We start from the raw sequence: 18,625 nt of genomic DNA, 5'->3' as shown, positions 1-18,625 counted from the left end.
CCGCAAGTTTCTTTTTAATTCTTCGCAGTAGTAAATATTGTTACAAATAAAATCTAAAAATTTAGTTCCTCAACTCAGGTGGATAAGAGACCAAATTATAATTCTCAGCTTGCATTTACCTCCGATTATTAGAAGTATCATTCGACCGAAAAGCAATCTCTGACTGTTGGCTGATAAATGCGACGTGCCTAAAATACAGGAAAACGTAACAGCATAATCGTTCCATTATTTTTGTTTTGTATTTGTATTGCTTTTGTTTTATTTCAAGTGTAATTTACCCCTTGGCTAATCGCAAAGATGAAAATGAATGGTGAGTAGATGAAATGGATGAAGGGATGATCACAAATCCATGTGGATCACAAACAGTGCAGAGTAATACACAGATTGTTGGTTGTTGATTGTTGGATTGTTGTTGATCCCTTCGGCTCTCGACCCGAACTAGCACTACACTGAGGCTCCGGAAATTCCGCTGTCGTTAATTTCTTCAGCTTTGGACCCAAACTGGAACTAGTAGTAGACTTCGTTACTTTACGGTATTTAGTCCTTTTCATCTTCGAATCACTAGATCTTATAAAGCCACCAATAGACACTGACTGATCACTAATCGACAGTATGAACTGTCACACTTATCTTTGAATTCTCATTAACCGATTCTGTTGTACAGATCAACCGGGAAATTGAAGCCGCGTATTTATATCCTCATTATATTCTAAAACGTTCCGCAGATAAAACGATTCGTAAATATTGCCAGTAGTTCGACTCCTCTAATTCAAGAACGTTTCCTCTCGCGCTTTCCAGAGATTAAAAAAAATACAATGAATCGCCATACGTGTGGCGCTACGTTTGCAGCTTCCAAATGGTGACAAGTCTTTACATAGTGCTGCGACAACACCGAAAGCTCAAAAAAAGTTTTAATGCAATATTATCAACAACAGGGTTATAGAACATTCTCCGTGTTGCCTTGGTAAGTATTTCTCTCCTTATATTATCGGCATACTATTCAAGAAAACAAAAACCTAATTTTATGTAGTGTAAACTGAAAAAAATTAAGGGGGGACTCCAGCCCCCTGATCCCACCTTGATACGCGCTATTAACAATAACAGGGTTATAGAACATTCTGTGTCTTGCTTCGATAATTATTTCTCTCAAATTATCATCACATTATTCAAGAAGCCATGAACCTAATTTTATGTAGCGTAATTTCCTGAAGGGGGTGCTGGAGCCATCTGATTCTCACCTTGGATACGTGCTTGACTCGATAATTATTTCTCTCCTTAAATTATCGTCACTATTTTATTTCCCACCACAAGAAACCAAAAACCTCATTTTATCTATTGTAAACAGCAAACTTTCGGGGGGGGGGGCTCGAGCCCCCTAAGCTCCCCCTTGGATACGTGCCTGCTGCGAGTGTCCCTTCATCAATTTAAACTAATCGTCACTCATCCTGTTCGTCGCGATTAGCCAAAAGTGGAAGAAGACGTTAAATAACAAAAACAGATTTATCCTCATCGTGGCGATCAACTAGAGAATCTTAAAAGTAGCGTAAAAATATTAAAGGGAAATTCCAGGACATTCAGTAAAAATTCATATCAGAATATGCCCGGACAAGAACTTTCCTTAGAATTATACATTTAAAATAAAGGCAATATGTTAGCTGGAAAGAAAAGCCGGCAGTGGACTACAGCCTACAGGGACAAGATATCACGCAAAAAATAAACTATGCATTGTTTCGGAATAAATGTATTCTTCTATCGCGTATTTGATCTCTTGTTGTCAAATTAAATTAACAGCTTTGGTGTATAATATCAAAAGATGCATGAAAACACAGCGTTTCATGTGCCATCTGCTACATTCTACGCATAGATTTCTTCCGCTCATGTCCTCTTGGTGACGTCACAAGCTCTAGCCAATAACGTGCAAGTCGCGGAGTGGCCCCCTCTGCCTGGCTGGACTCCCCCCTTCAAATTTTATTTCTGGATACGCCCCTGCCCATCGGAGACAAAGAAGTGGAAAAAGATGCTAGAATAGATTAGAAAGGAAAGAGGAAAGACACAAACACACACACATGTGATGTGTGTGTGCATGTAAGTTAAGAGAAACATTTGAAGAATTGAAGGAGAGACAGTCAAAGGGAGAAAGAGGTAACAAGCTGAGAAAGAAAGATATAAGAAAGCATTAGGGAGTAAAACAGAAAAGATGAAAAGGAAAGGGAAAAGAAGTGAAGGGAAATCGGGAGTAAGAGAGAAGGTTATACATAAGCATATGTCGTATATATATATATTTATTTATTTATTTATTTATACATACTCCCCATAACAGAGCTATTGCTCCACTTACAACGGGGGCTTACAAGTAAATAAACTATGGTACATAATATCCATATACATAAACATAATATTAACATATACATAAACACAAATATTAACATATACAAACACATAAACCAATTGCATATACACAAATAATTAAATGATATTAATGCCTATTTTCAGTTTGTGTTATATTATATTGTATTATAAAATTATATTTAGCATTGATAAAATAACTAAAAATATAAAATTACAATTTTTTTTAGACAAAATACTAATTATGAATAAATTGTTTAATGACAGATAAATATCTCTCGTAGGACATAGCAAAATCAATATTAACATTATTTTGTATTAGTACATTATGAGCTTTACATATTTGAACCATTACTGAATTCTGATGTACAATATTTTTAGAATTAACCAAAGAAAATGGCAAATAAGAACGCAACGTTCTAGGTTTAATTGTGAATCCTATCAACTGAAGACAATCTTGAGCATCAATTAAGTTATTTATAAATTTATAAAGTAAAATATGTTTGGCTAGTTCTCTTCTTGATTGTAATGAAGAGAACCCAAATTCAGATAAAATAGTATTATAGGATATTCTTTCTAAATATGAAGATCTTTTAAATTTTTTGTAATATAAATATCTTACGAACTTATTCTGAACATTTTCAATTAAATCACGGTAGCATTGAAAATAAGGATCCCAGATGACACTAACATACTCTAACTTACTTCTTAATATCGAATTGTATATTGAAGCAATAGCTTGAATATTATTAATTTCTCTGGTAGTTCTAAATATAAAGCCTAAAATTCTAAATGCATCCGATACTAATGTTTGTACGTGCTCTCTGTAAGTAAGCCTTGAGTCGAGTAAAAGTCCCAAATCCTTTATAAGTTTAACTCTATTTAAAACTATTCCATTCATAGTATAGTTATGAGTATAAGATAAGTTATGTCTGCTAAACGTAATAGTTCTGCATTTACTTATATTAAAATCTAACCTATTGGTGACACTCCACTGAAAGCAATTGTTTATATCTTTCTGTAATTGCGCTAAATCACTTATATTTGTAATGGATTTAAATATTTTTAGGTCATCAGCATATAGCAGATAATTAGAATTTTTTATAACAGAGGATAAATCATTAATAAATATTATAAAAAGTAAGGGACCCAAGTTTGAGCCTTGCGGAACACCAGATGTAACATTATATAAAGGGGATGATTCAAAATTGTAGGTGACATAGAATTTCCTATTTTTTAAATACGATGCTATTAATTTTAATAATGGAAACGAAAAACCGAAATTTGCTAACTTATATATTAATATATCATGATCTAACTTATCAAAAGCTTTAGCAAAATCTGTATAAATAGTATCAACAGAGTAACCATTGTTAAATGAGTCTGCCAAAAATTGGGTAAATGAGATAAGATTAGTTAAGGTTGATCTTTTGGATATAAAACCATGCTGATGGTGAGTTATATACGGTTTAACATGATAACAAATTCTATTATATAAAATGTGTTCAAAAATTTTTGCTGGTGTTGAAATTAAAGATATAGGCCTATAATTGATGATTTCCTTGGCGTTACCAGATTTTGGTATAGGAGTTACTTTACTTATTTTCCACCTATCGGGGAAAATTTGGGTGGTTATAATCAGATTAAATATGGTGCATAGAGGAAACAATAAGCAATCAGTACATCCTTTAAATATGTAAACGGGTATACTATCTGGACCACTAGCTTTCTTCGATTTCAGTTTTCTAATAGAAGTTTTACATTCAGATTCAGTAATACTATCTAATACTAATGGTTGATTTACTATCATAGGTACTTCACTGGGAATTGAGTAAGTTGGAATAGAATCATTAAAAACGCTCTTAAAGAATTGCGCAAAACCATTAGCTATATCTTTGTTATTGTCAAGTGATACTCCATTGTAGGTTAAACTACACTGATTATTAGTTGATTTCTTTTTACCTTTAATATAACTCCAAAAAGACCTAGGATTATTTTTTATGGATTCTTCAGAATTCTTTATGTAAATCTTATAAGCTTTGGTTATCATAGATTTTGATTTTCTACGTAATTCAACAAATTTCTTCTGGTTATATTCTGACAATTTACGTCTATGTCTATAATACTCTTTATATTTAAGTAATCTTATAATATCCAGTGTAAACCAAGGCGGGTACGATTTTCTCTTATTACGCTTCCTTATGGGTATATATATATATATGTGTGTGTGTGTGTGTGTGTGTGTGTGTGTGTGTGTGTGTGTGTGTGTGTGTGTGTGTGTGTGTGTGTGTGTGTGTGTGTGTGTGATCTTACATTTATACCTGCCCACCCTAATCTATCGATATACAGATTCTGCCCACCCGGTCGAAAATTTCTGGCGCCGCCCCTGGTTGCCCGGACCCCTCTGGCTAAGACAACACACCACTGCTTATTATCGCAGACGTCGTCATATGATATGTTACGGGGAACAAACTTTCTGTTTCGAATTTTTTTTTTTTTTTTAAATAAACGACACTAACTGTTGAATTTCCGGGGTTTGCGGGGTCGGCTGCTGCCGCCAGTACAGGAAGATATATGCGGCTTCCTCTTTCAGAGTAGGATCAATGCTTCTTGCTGTTGCATACAATAGCAGCGGTATCACTTCAAGTTCAATACCCAACACTCAGTGCACAATGTGACATAATATGACGCTTTAAGAGTTAATGTTTTTGGTTGAACATGTAGATTTTGAAAAGGGGGGCGGAAGAAACGACCCCGTCCTGGCGCCGCCCCTGCTCTCTGGCATAACCACACGCTATTTAGCCCGTTAGAACTACCTTGCCATTGCGCTTCAATATATTAATTCTTAGCGTTACAAGAATGCTATTTTTGGAAACTTTTGACTTGCGACATTATCTAAAAGGTTTTCAAAATACATTTTTATTGTCGATTTAGACTAGAAATTCTTCACTTCGGTGAAAGTAACGTTTAAAAAGCCACTGCGTTGCCCTCCAATGTACAGCTTAGAGCAACCAAATGACGAACGAAATTCTCCAAGGACATAACTTTGCTGGCGCCGTCACCCATTTTGTGTTTTACTGTCTTTCAACTGTGGTTTCAACAAGTACAGTAATCTGTGAGAGGGTAGTCAATCAGCTGATCGAGAAATGTAAACTAAGGCTGTGTCCGAAAGCTGCAAGACCATACTTGAAGCGAGCATACTTCGAGAGCATACTCGCAGTGCGGTCTTGAAGCCTGGAAGCGGAAAGCTTTCGAACTGCACTTCGACTGCAGCGCCAACACAAGTGAGGAATGCAACAAAAGTTGCTTCGAAACTAAAATTATCAAACATCGACTGTATGTGCCACTCTTGTTTTCCGTGAACAACACACACATGACTCGGCGTGCAGTTTATATAACACGGCACCTTATTAATTATAGAAATATGAAAGAAATTTGCTCTTTCAAATTAATTTTCACACATTCCGCAACATGGTTTACGATCGCGGGAAAAGAAATTGTTTTCTCACTTTTAAACACCTTCTCACTATAGAAGAAAGAAACCACGCATATATGAATAAAACCAATAAATAAAATTACATAGTATTTTAAAAACTTCTTTACTTACATTTCCACACAATGGAAGAACTACAACTACCAGCTGATTGACTTCAGACGTCCATTTTTTTAACAAATGAAAAGCAAGCACAGATCGCAAGTGTGCACCGCTCGTGTGCTGCGTCCTCTGGTCTTGTACACTCGTTTGCTTGGCGCTTTCGAACTGCACTAGGTGACGTCACTTCCGTCAAGACTGTACTTCAAGTATGTACTTTGTACCTTTTGGACACAGCCTAAATTCTACAAAACCGTTGAGGTTTCTCTGTTGCTGAAAAATTACAACCATATAAGAAAGTGTAAGAATAGATCATTTGTGTTACCTACGAATATAAAGATGACCATGCTTCTTACGTATTATGCAATACGAAAGAGAAAGCGGCTGTGTGAATTTCTCTCATGAACATGAGAATAATTATGCATCAAGAGTTCATGTCATGGAAAGCAAAGGAACCGTGGAAGTTGAAAACAAAAGTTACATTGGAGTTGAACGTCTACATCTAATTACTGCAGTAGTTTCATGAAGTCGGTGTTATAAATATCGTGCTGACAAGATCACTGCACTTGAGACCTAATTTGTCATTCTCAATTCAGTTTGAAAAATGATGGAAGAATCGAGTTATACACTGGACCTTACAAGAGATTTGGAAAATTGGATGCAGTATTTACCAGATGAGCTAAAAAACGTACCATTAATTCACCTAGCAATTCCAGGTAAAGATCATAAAAAATGTCAAAATTCGAGGGTGTAGAATAGGGTACCCGACCCAGATCATTATTTGAATTTCGATCAATATTTTATGTAAACAAGCGACAAACAAAAGACTTGCCGAAGTGCACTTATTTAGTGCTAATATAAATTAATGTAGCACTGTGATCGTTCAATATATATGGTGCATTTGTATAAATTTACACTACAGCATGTTTTATTGCAATATATCATGGGAGAATTGTACAAGTAAACAGTTCTGTGGGTAATCATGTACAATTGGGTTGTATTAATACGCATGCGCGAGATCCATGCATTTCGCGAGACGGAAGATATACAACGTTGCCAGTTTTCTTTGCAGCGTCTTACGCTGGCATTAGGGGTGTGTAGATGGCAGTACTCATATTAATGAGCAATTGCACATTCCAATATCTACCGGTATCGTGGGTATTTCTTGTTGCAGAATTTTTGAAATCCCGATATTCCCTGCATTCGGGATGTGAAAAATTCGCCATTTCCGGACTAAGTCGGGAAATTTTCCGGAAAGGAAGTGGTAGACATTTCCCGAACTTCTATAAATCTCGAATTGTACACGTCATTTTTACCTTAAGTCATTGTTTTTGCATTTCTGGAATAAAAACTAACAATTTCCGATAATTTTCAAACACTTGATTTTAAAACGACCGTTCGGCATTTCTCGACTGCTTAGGATAACGAAAAGTCGGGAAATCATTTCCCGATTTCGGGATCGGAACGGAAATTTTTTCCCCCGATATCCGGGTCACAACTTTTCGGGATCCCGTACACTGCATTTACATCATTTGAGGAATGTGCGGTATTCCGAAAAGTCGGGACTGGGATCGCGAATAAAATATATCTACAATTTCACTATTCGAATTACGTTAATTCTTTCTAGATATCTCAGGGAGGCAAATGCCCTCCCCCCCCCTGCGGTCACCTATGCATAATGTGGACTTTAATCAATCAACCATGCATGCTAACGGGTAGATATTAGAATGTGCAATTGCTCATTAATGACGCATTAGCTTGTGAATGGCTAGACCTAAGTGGGAAACGAAAATATGCTGGCAGCACCCCTGTTCAATCCCTACGCTTTTGATGGCCAATTGTTCTCCCATTTAAATACATAGGGAATAGCGTGCTTCTATTACATTAAATTGCAAGTTTAATTTCATCTTAACTTTAGAAATTATTTCAGATCATGATAGACGATTAATCAGTGCTGTGACACTAAGAATTTTAATGAGACAATTGTCAACAGAACAGACATCGGAACTAAAAAAAAGCCTTAAATTTTTCACAATTTAAGTGCTCTATTCATGTGAATCTGGTAAATAATAATACATAATACTTCCACGCGACTGTATTTTTATTTTTATAGTTATTATTTCATAACTAACTCTTTTTTTTAACGTGATATCATACTTTTCTATCATGGCTACTAAATATGGTTTTCTATTTTATACATGCACATTTATCGAGAAAAGTTATTACCAAAAATATTGTATACTCTGTTTCATGTCTTGCAATCTCTACCGCTTTCTTATTTACAGGAACTATAATTTTAAAATTGTTGTAACCAAAGAAATAAAGGACGAAAATAGGAGGGAAAGGAAAAATGCGTTAATATTTTAATATCGGATAGGGTACAGTGTCATCGTGTATAATAATAAAAAATATCATGCGCTTACGCACTTAATACATTTTCTTTTCAATTTTGAGAAGTTTATATCAGATTCCTACTTCCACTGTTGAATTAGTATTCGCAACCAGGAAAAGAAAACATTAGGCGTAGTGTAAAAAGTCTAACTTTTTTTATTTTCGACCCATGGCTGCTAGGCAAGGCCCAATTACATCAAATTTAGTGTTCTTTGTTTATAAACATACTATATTTAACCCGTCTCAGCTACCTTGCCGTTGCGCTTTAATATATTAATTCTTACGTTCAGGAGAATGTCTACACCGAAACATCAGGCGATAAACGGCACTCAACAGGCGACAAAAGACGGGGACCCGTTCAGTCAATGGGACCATTCAGATCGAAGCGACAGGCCACACGTGTCGTATGTGTCGGCAACCGACTCTCAGAAATGTAGTGTAGCCGACGAGACGAGACGAGACGAGACTTTGGTCTGTCCCGTCTCGTCTCGTGAAAGTAATCCAGGATATTATGCCAACAAAAGTTATAACTGGGAGACATCACAAATATTATTCTCGAAAATTGGTTAAACCTGTAATCACTTTGCTCACTGTAGCTATAGTGAGAATAAATATGATTCCTTAATCATAAGAACATGAGTATATGAAATAAAGTTTGTTGATTATCAATAGCTAGATAATGTATAGAATCTGCCTTGCTTTTCTAGCTCCCATCCACTCTTTATCCATCGTACACGCAGGGAGCTTTCAGACAGAAGGAACAGGCGACGAGCCACACGGGGTTTTACACTGAAGTTACAAGCGACAGGATCCCCTTCCGTTCCGTCTATGATAAAAGTATTCACCGCACGAGAAGTACAAACAGATCGAAGCGATTCTACGCTCGATATTAAGAAAACGAACCAATTTGAGCGACACGCAAGCGACAAGAGACACGTGATGCTTCGGTTCGGAAGGTTACTTTTACTGAGGGAGGGTTCGTATCCAAGCGAAACATGTTGCTGGTAATCATGTACAGTTGGGTTGTATTAATACGCAGGCGCGGGATCCATGCATTTTGTGAGGCGGAAGATCTACAACGTTGCCAGTTCTCTTTGTAACGTCTTCGATGGCATTAGGGGTGTGTAGGTGGCAGCACGCATATTAATGAGCAATTGCACATTCCAATATCTACCGGTATCATGGGTATTTGTTGTTGCAGATTTTTGCTCGGAAATTCACGTTTTGCGAGGTGGAAGATCTCCAACGTTGCCAGTTCTCTCCTTTTTAGCATCTTCGCTGTCATTAGGCGTGTGAGGGAAAGATTTTTTGGGGTCAGGACGCGAATTTTTAAAATCCCAACATTCCTTGCATTCGGGATGGGAAAAAATCGTCATTTCCGGACCAAGTCGGGAAATTTTCCGGAAAGGAAGTGGTCGAAATTTCCAGAACTTCTGTAAATCTCGAATTGTACAGTAGAATAGGTAAGACAAGAAACTCCTCGCGGCCTCACGCCCAAGCCATACGTAGGGGAAGGACGCACAGAAGCAGGGTTGGCAGTGCATAGGGGTCAAATGTCTACGCAGAACGAGAACACAAGAAAACTAAGCAAGACGATCTGAGTGGTATGGTGGTAAACATACAACTGAATGACCGCGTTCTGCTAAGATGGAATCAATTTTGAACATCTTCAAACGGGGTTTGTTAATTTTCACCAAGGAATACAATTCTGGTGTGCGTCAAAGGGGGTGTTGTTTTGAACGAGCCACTGAATGAATCATAATGTCTTTTCGGGAGGAGGAAGAAGTGGCAGGATTTATTTGTACGTTATGGCATGAGGCGTTGTCAACAACAACAACACTGTTTCGTGTCAAATTTGTGGTATTAATCGCCAAAAGATTTTCCAGATTTGAACATTAACCTCCAGCATGTACAACAATTACACGTTGCCCTTTAGACACCGGTGCTTTGACGGCAGCCGCGGTTCCATCCACCCAAGCTTCTTTCTTTGTTGTCGAGCTGTGAAAATAAGTCCGTCAACGTAAACAATGGGTCGTCCTTTTCGACGAAAGATTTTTATGGCTTTGAGGTACGATGAACGTAAACTTCTTATTTCGTCCTTTTCTATAAGCAATTGTCTATTATTTTCTGCTTTTCCCACTTAAACTCTAGGTCACGTATTATCTTCCGCACACACCAGACACTGCCTTGGAACTCTATTCTTTGTTTCAAAACCCTTCGGATACCTTCCCCGTCCGTAAGGTGAAATTCGTGCACAACACGCCTAACAACACACTTATCGAACTCGTCTATATGACTTTTGATTTTTCGGCGAGATCGTGTTCTATGGGGCGTATGAAAGTGTTTCTTCAACGTAGTGCATGCTTTAATTTCTATTAGTACAATTCTTCTCACACTGCTGAAGGAAACACCACATGCGCGAGCCACCCTCCTTTGCAATTGGTTTTCGGACATACGAACTCCCACCTGGTCTTTCATAAATGCATTGACATTATATACAATTTCTCGCCCTTGGCTGTGGATTACTTTCCGTCCACCGAGTTTACTTGCTTTCTCTGAACTGCAAGCTTCCATGCTAGCAAGTACACAGCACACAAAACAAACACATACTTTAAAAGAAGACAGGCAAGTCGATCGCATTGTTTCTCGGTGCTCACACAACATTAAGACGTTCGGCAACCCTGCCTGTGTGCACGATAGGGGAAGTTCGCGCATGCGCTTGCCGCGTTTCCGATCCAGCACATCGGTGGGAGAGTTTCTTGTCTCACCTCTTCTACTGTACAGTGGGATCCATGAGTATTACCGTGCAAATTGTCCATGACTATTTTCATTATTATTTTTTTAAAACCTGTGTGTTTTTAAGCGATGGATTTTTATGTACAGCTTGTTTTGAGTTTTTTTAAAATTATTGAAGCTGTTATTGTGTCAAATAAAGTGCACGAACATGGTGATGGACAATTTGCAAGGTAATACTCATGGATCCCACTGTACACGTCATTTTTACCTTAAGTCATTGTTTTCGCATTTCTGGAATAAAAACTAACAATTTCCGATAATTTTCACACTTCATTTTAAAACGACCATTCGGTATTTCTCGACTGATTAGGTTAACGAAAAGTCGGGAAATCATTTCCCGAATTCGGGATCGGGACGGGAGATTTTTCCCCGATATCCGGGTCCCAACTTTTCGGGATCCCGCACACAGCATTTACATCATTTGAGGGATGTGCGAGATTCCGAAAAGTCGGGACTGGAATCGCGAAAAAAATTCCCGTCCCGATCCAGACTTTTCTGGATCCTGAGCAGTCGAGAAATACCGAATGGTCATTTTAAATAGTGTACGAGAAATGAGAAAACAATCAACTAAGGTGAAAATGATGTGTAAATTTCGGGATTTTCAGATATTCGGGAAATTTCAAACATTTCCCGTCCCCATCCCGTCCCGACCCAGAAAATTCGGTCCCGCACACCCCTGATTATTATTAAAGATTTTTTTTTTACCTGGAATCCTAAAATTTATTGTCTTCCAATTTTCAACTTATACATCTGCATTTAAACAGCATTACATTATTATACAAACATTAAACAAATGTCATCTGGAATCGTAAAATATATTGTCTTCCAATTTTCAGTTTCACGTTGCTTAATGTTTCTGCGAATGCACAAAGAGGAGAAAATATGCTTGCATAAATAGAATTTTTTAATAAATATGTATTTATTTTAAATACTAAAAAGAGATATAACAACTTTCTTATACTCGGATTTGGAGCTATTGTTCATGTACGGAGATGTTTATTATATTTATTTTGTGATTACACGACAACATGTTACAGGTGGACCATTAGTTCCTCTAAGTAGTAATATACGGAATTTTCCTTGCACTTGAATAGCCTACGTTGTGAAATGTAAAATGTGTTTGCATTTTCCCGAATGGAAAGAAATATTGAAACAACAGTGGCGCTTGTCCTCTCGGATGTAAATTTTGCACAAAACAAATAATATTTGAAGTAAAATATGTATCATTTATATATCGGGAGGAGAGAAAGCTTTACCAACTAAAATGCAACGTGCTCGGTTCATAAAGCTTCGACATGTTCACAGACTCACGTAGTGTGCTGAAAAAAAGATAATCACAACAATAAGTTTATAAATTTATGTAAATATTGTGTACATAGACGGTCATACTTTCATGTATTATTTTTTCTCCTCTCTCTTGTTATTTATTCACAGTGTATTATGTTCAACATAATTGGGAAATGTATCCTGTGCTGAACACATAAATAATAATAATAATAATAATAATAATATATACACTACAACCAAAGTTACATGATCTGTTCCATTCTGCGGACAACATTGAATTGCAATAACACTTGGCTGGATGCAGTAAAGCGAAATGGTAATATTTTTATACTCCCTCTTCATCCCAACGCAAGTTTTACAAAGATATATCAACAAGAAAATGTAAGCGGGTCTATTATCGGTTTGTATCAACACTCGATTGTTCTCGAGTTACTTTTCTCTGATCGTGCAATTAAACAATGTTACAATATGCTATTGCAGTCATTTAAGGTAAATTTAAAGAAAAAAATACATGGTATTTTAAACAGTAAATAACAATGATACACGATATATGGAAAGAAAGAAGAATGGAAGAAATATTTATCATTGTTCACCTCGTTGTTCATGCTTCTTCTTTATTATTATGGAAACAGGATTTTATGAATTGATTCTCCCGTCTTGCCGCATACGTCCACTTGCAACACATTTTACAAGCAAATATTCGTTAGTACAGCCATGTTACAACAGCTGAACTACGGTCAATGTCTGCTGACCGGAGAAAAATCGCGGATCAACTTTGATCGCAGATCGCAGGGACTTAATCTCAGTTCAACACAAAATCAGAGTTCAGCGTGACTGCAGATCAATTTTACTGGCTAATCGAGGATCAACTTTTTATACAATCGGGCGTTACACTGGGTACTGATTATTAACACATATTAAAAATTCACTGAAAATGCTAGTGTGTGGGAACTGGTTTCTCCAGATAAATTCATGCAAGTATGAGGGAAACAGGGCTTCAGAGGTACCAAAATGGCATCTAAGTATCCTTTTTGCTCTCATCCACATGTTCTCAACATTTTGTGTGTGAACCTGTGCATCATTGGGGTCTACAAAGTTTTCCTGGTGGACCACAACCTGATGTTCGGAGACGCCGCCTCCAATTTCGTTTATACGGTTATAGACTCTCCAGGCATCTGACACAATGATAGTGCCAGGTAGTATAAAATTGAAAGAGGTGTAAAATGTTTTTAACACTAGAACGGCGAAAGATTTGATACCCCGTAGAACAGCGGAAAGGGGATATTTTGACCCCTCATAAGGAATGCATTTAAAATTATAATTATTTTACAATGGGAACATATTTTTATTTTGTATTATTTTCTGCGCTTTAGGTATTATAATCACAGTGTTTAGGTGGGTTTATGATATATTTTGATATCAAATAAAAATGATAATCGTCAACAACTGAATACTACAGAATACGCAACATTTCACTACGAGAAACTGTTACTTGATGCCAATGTCCATGAAGACTTTCTCCTACCCCCCTTGAAGAGGTCTGTTCTTAACAACCTCTTTTCCGCGAGGGGCCGGGATTGTAAATTTGTGACGTCATCGCGGACGCAAGCTTTCCCTCTGTCTTGAAAAACTCATTTGAAAACAACGATGAGTTGTCAATATTTTCCAATAGTTACAAGTAATTTTTTACTCATTATATCGTTTACTCACTATAAGGAATTGTATTATTATTACTATTGTCTTTTGTATTTCTAGTTACTTTTTTGTATGCAACTAATTCCTATGTATTTTTTTCTTCATTTTTTTGTATCTGTTCTTTTATTATTACGTTTAGTTTACTGCTCCATAAGTTTATCTAATCTTATATGTATTATCATATTGACAAGGGTTAGGTGGCAGAGCAGCCCTTGGCTGAACCTCGCCCGCTGAATAAAGAAAATTTATTATTATTAAATTTATTATTATTACTTTTTTTCTGGGGCATGGCATAGACGTGTAGGTGCTTATCTAGAAATATATTTCGGGAAGAGTTCTCAATTATATCACATGTAATAATACTAGCAAAATTGTCTTCATATTACAATCAAAAGCGTTATATGGTCGACTTTCGATCTCGCCACCGAAGTTCCCGTGTCTTGGTCTGGCCATGAGTGTTCTTCACCAATTTCAGCCAATTATCACTCATCGTTGCGATTAACCAAAAGTGGTAGAAATAATTATGGATTAGCTATGTCAATAGAGGCCGGGAGGGCGTCTGATTGTTACGAGACAGAGTTCGATCCCTTATGTGTGTGATCTAAGGTCGGAAATTTTTCCGGCTTTGTCCCTGCATGAAGCGACTTTGGGGTTCATCCAGCCTCAGAAGCTTGCATTGGTGAAATCCTCAAAGCGGTACTTATCACTTGTTGTTTCGATATGAAATTGTATCTATTCATACCGAAGCGACAAACACATGGCGCTTTGAAGCAAACCCTCAGAATGAACTTTTCGACCGGAAACGACACGGCAAGCTTCCATGTGTCACTCAGACTGGTCCGTTTTCCCAATAACATATATCGTCTCGCCCCGGTCTGTTTGTAGCGCATGCACGGTGAATACTTGCTTTTAGGGAGATTTTACACCGAAGCGACACGCGGCATGTGTAGCTTAAGGATTTCACCAATCGAAGGCAGGCTTTGTGCGACCTGTCACGCCTTTACAGCGTGAAACGTTGCTGTTGATTGGCTCGTTCTCAAGTGCTATGTGCCCGATCCTGTGGCCGAATGGTTAGCACATCGCGCTGCGACGCCAAGGGTCCCGGGTTCGAATCCTGGTCGGGCTTGGTTGTTTGTGAATGTCCATTCATCAATTTCATCATTTCATCACTCATCCCCATCTTCGCAAATTAGCCAAGAGGCACAAAACGCGAAGTAAAATAAACTAAAATCAATCAATCAATCAAGTGGTATGTGACACGCGAGTGCTTGAGAATTCACACCGGAGTGGCAAGCGACATGGGCCTGCCCCTTTAGTCCAAGGGAGAATTCACACCAAAGCGACAGGCGACATGTGTCGCTTGAGGATTTCACCAACCGAATGCAGGTTTGTGCGGCCTGTCATCAGCTACTGTGTGAAACGTTGCTATTGATTGGTTCGTACCCAAGCGACACGTGCCGCCTGTCGCTTCGGTGTAAATTCTTCCCAAGGCAAAATATTTACCGCAGTTGAGCGAACAACACAACGAAGCGACACTATGCATGATGTTGGAAAAATGACTGTATCCAAGTGACACGCGAGCGACAAGCGACACGTGTAGTTTGTCGTGTCCCTTTGGTTTAAAAAAAAAATGCATTCATTTCTGTAGTGTTGCCCACGAGACGGGACAGGCTTTTTAAAATTCGAGACGGGACGAGACTGACCATTGCTCCTGAAAAGTCTCGTCTCGTCTCGAAAGTCTCGAAAAAATATAAACAAAGTATCTAATCAATTGCAAATATTTATTTATTCGGAATAAAGCATTTTCTTTGAAACCCAAAACAGCTTCTATTACATGAATGAATCTGTAAGATTCCCCCTCGAAAAATCCTAATTCGTCGCACATTGTCCGGAACGAATTTGCCCAGACATTAGCCTCGTGTCCCTGTATCTTTCTACTGAAATTTCCTCAGAATACCTTAAATCTGGCAACTATCTGCTACCCCAAGAGCTCTGTTCCATTCATCCTTGCGCAAAACGATCCGTAGGTAGTCACTGCCATTGTTTTCCACGGCCCTGTTCCAACCATACTGGCGACAATCGTCATAAAATTTCTCGCCCAAACAGACCCTTCTTTCATTTGCGACCCTCTTCTCAAAATCCACAGCAGCCTCGAGTGGTGGTTGCAAACTTCAAAGATTTCGCACTAAAAACCTAGGTAAAGGTAAAGTTCCAAGTGCATATAACACAGTGCCATGAAGGCAGATTTACGGGATGTGGGGGAAAGGTCATTTTGGAGGCGAAGTGATCAGCATCACACTCCGGCCGCTTTTGCCCTCCAGGATTGCCCACATGCACCCATTAATATGAGGCTGTTGAGCCCCGGAGCTACTTTATGCGGGAACAATCCGGAATAATTCCGACCTTTATTCACCCACTCCGGGATTCGAACCCGGGTCTCCCGCCGGCAGTCAGACGCCCTAACAACTACACCACCGCGGCTCTAAAAAGCTAGTGCAATTAGATACTCTGCTTTGACTTAACGAACATAAAATTTGCCTGAAGTCAGAGGAGTAATAAGCGACATGCGACAGCAACAAGTGTCGCTTTGAAATTAACCCACAGTAATAAATGCAACCTTCCGAACGGAAGCGACTAGACCGGCAAGCGGCACCTGTTGCTTTGTCGCTTGCGTGTCGTTCGGACTGGGCAGTTTTTTAATAGCTTGCATTGTGTCGCCTCTGTCTGTTGGTAGTGAATTCACAGTGAAAGCTTGCTTATAGACTAAGGGAGATTTCACATCGAAGCGACACGCGACCCGTAACACGTGTCGCTTCAGGATTTCACCAATCGAACGCAGGTTTGTGCTGCCTGCCATGCTCCTACGCTGTGAAACGTTGCTGTTGATTGGCTCGTTCCAAAGCAAATTGTCTCGCGTGTTGCTTGTCGCTCCGGTCTGAAATCTCCCTAAAGGAGCGTGTCGCTCGTTGCTTTGATGTGGAAATCCTGTGTCGCTTGTCGCCTGTCGCTTCAACCTGAAAGCTATCTTGTGGAAATTTCACACTGAAGTTACAAGCGACACGTATAATTCACACCCAAGCGACAAGCGACACAATCCTCTTCAGTCGGAAGGAAAACATTCACACCGCATCCGTGAACAACGGACCGAGGCTACAAGAGACACGTGCAGTTTTTAGTGTCTCTTCTGTTCGAAAGGTTGAATTGACTATTGAAAGTTCGCTTCCAAGCGACTCGTGTCGCTTGTCGCCTGTAACTTTGGTGTGAAGTAATCTTGCTCACAGCAAACTCTTCGAACCGAAGCTGCACGTCTCGCTTGTCGCTTGCTTGTTGTTCTGCTTAGGCCGTTTTCTGGATACCGCATGCGCGATGAATGCTTGCTTATAAACTGAAGTGTTTCTGTCGTTCGTTGCTTCAGTGTGATACTTCCGTGTCGCTTGTCACATTGAACAAGTCACAGGAGAGAAGCGACAAGCAACATGTTTCGCTTGGATACGAACCCTCAGTAAACGTAACCTTCCGAACCGAAGCATCACGTGTCTCTTGTCGCTTGCGTGTCGCTCAAATTGGTTCGTTTTCTTAATATCGAGCGTAGAATCGCCTCGATCTGTTTGTACTTCTCGTGCGGTGAATACTTTTATCATAGACGGAACGGAAGGGGATCCTGTCGCTTGTAACTTCAGTGTAAAACCCCGTGTGGCTCGTCGCCTGTTCCTTCTGTCTGAAAGCTCCCTGCGTGTACGATGGATAAAGAGTGGATGGGAGCTAGAAAAGCAAGGCAGATTCTATACATTATCTAGCTATTGATAATCAACAAACTTTATTTCATATACTCATGTTCTTATGATTAAGGAATCATATTTATTCTCACTATAGCTACAGTGAGCAAAGTGATTACAGGTTTAACCAATTTTCGAGAATAATATTTGTGATGTCTCCCAGTTATAACTTTTGTTGGCATAATATCCTGGATTACTTTCACGAGACGAGACGGGACAGACCAAAGTCTCGTCTCGTCTCGTCTCGTCGGCTACACTACATTTCTGAGAGTCGGTTGCCGACACATACGACACGTGTGGCCTGTCGCTTCGATCTGAATGGTCCCATTGACTGAACGGGTCCCCGTCTTTTGTCGCCTGTTGAGTGCCGTTTATCGCCTGATGTTTCGGTGTAGACATTCTCCTGAACGTAAGAATTAATATATTAAAGCGCAACGGCAAGGTAGCTGAGACGGGTTAAATATAGTATGTTTATAAACAAAGAACACTAAATTTGATGTAATTGGGCCTTGCCTAGCAGCCATGGGTCGAAAATAAAAAAAGTTAGACTTTTTACACTACGCCTAATGTTTTCTTTTCCTGGTTGCGAATACTAATTCAACAGTGGAAGTAGGAATCTGATATAAACTTCTCAAAATTGAAAAGAAAATGTATTAAGTGCGTAAGCGCATGATATTTTTTATTATTATACACGATGACACTGTACCCTATCCGATATTAAAATATTAACGCATTTTTCCTT

The sequence above is a fragment of the Lepisma saccharinum genome, chromosome 12, assembly GCF_977018435.1.
Source record: "Lepisma saccharinum chromosome 12, izLepSacc3.1, whole genome shotgun sequence".
NCBI classification, from domain to species: Eukaryota; Metazoa; Arthropoda; class Insecta; order Zygentoma; family Lepismatidae; genus Lepisma; species Lepisma saccharinum.
Note: the sequence above shows the minus strand (reverse complement) of the source record.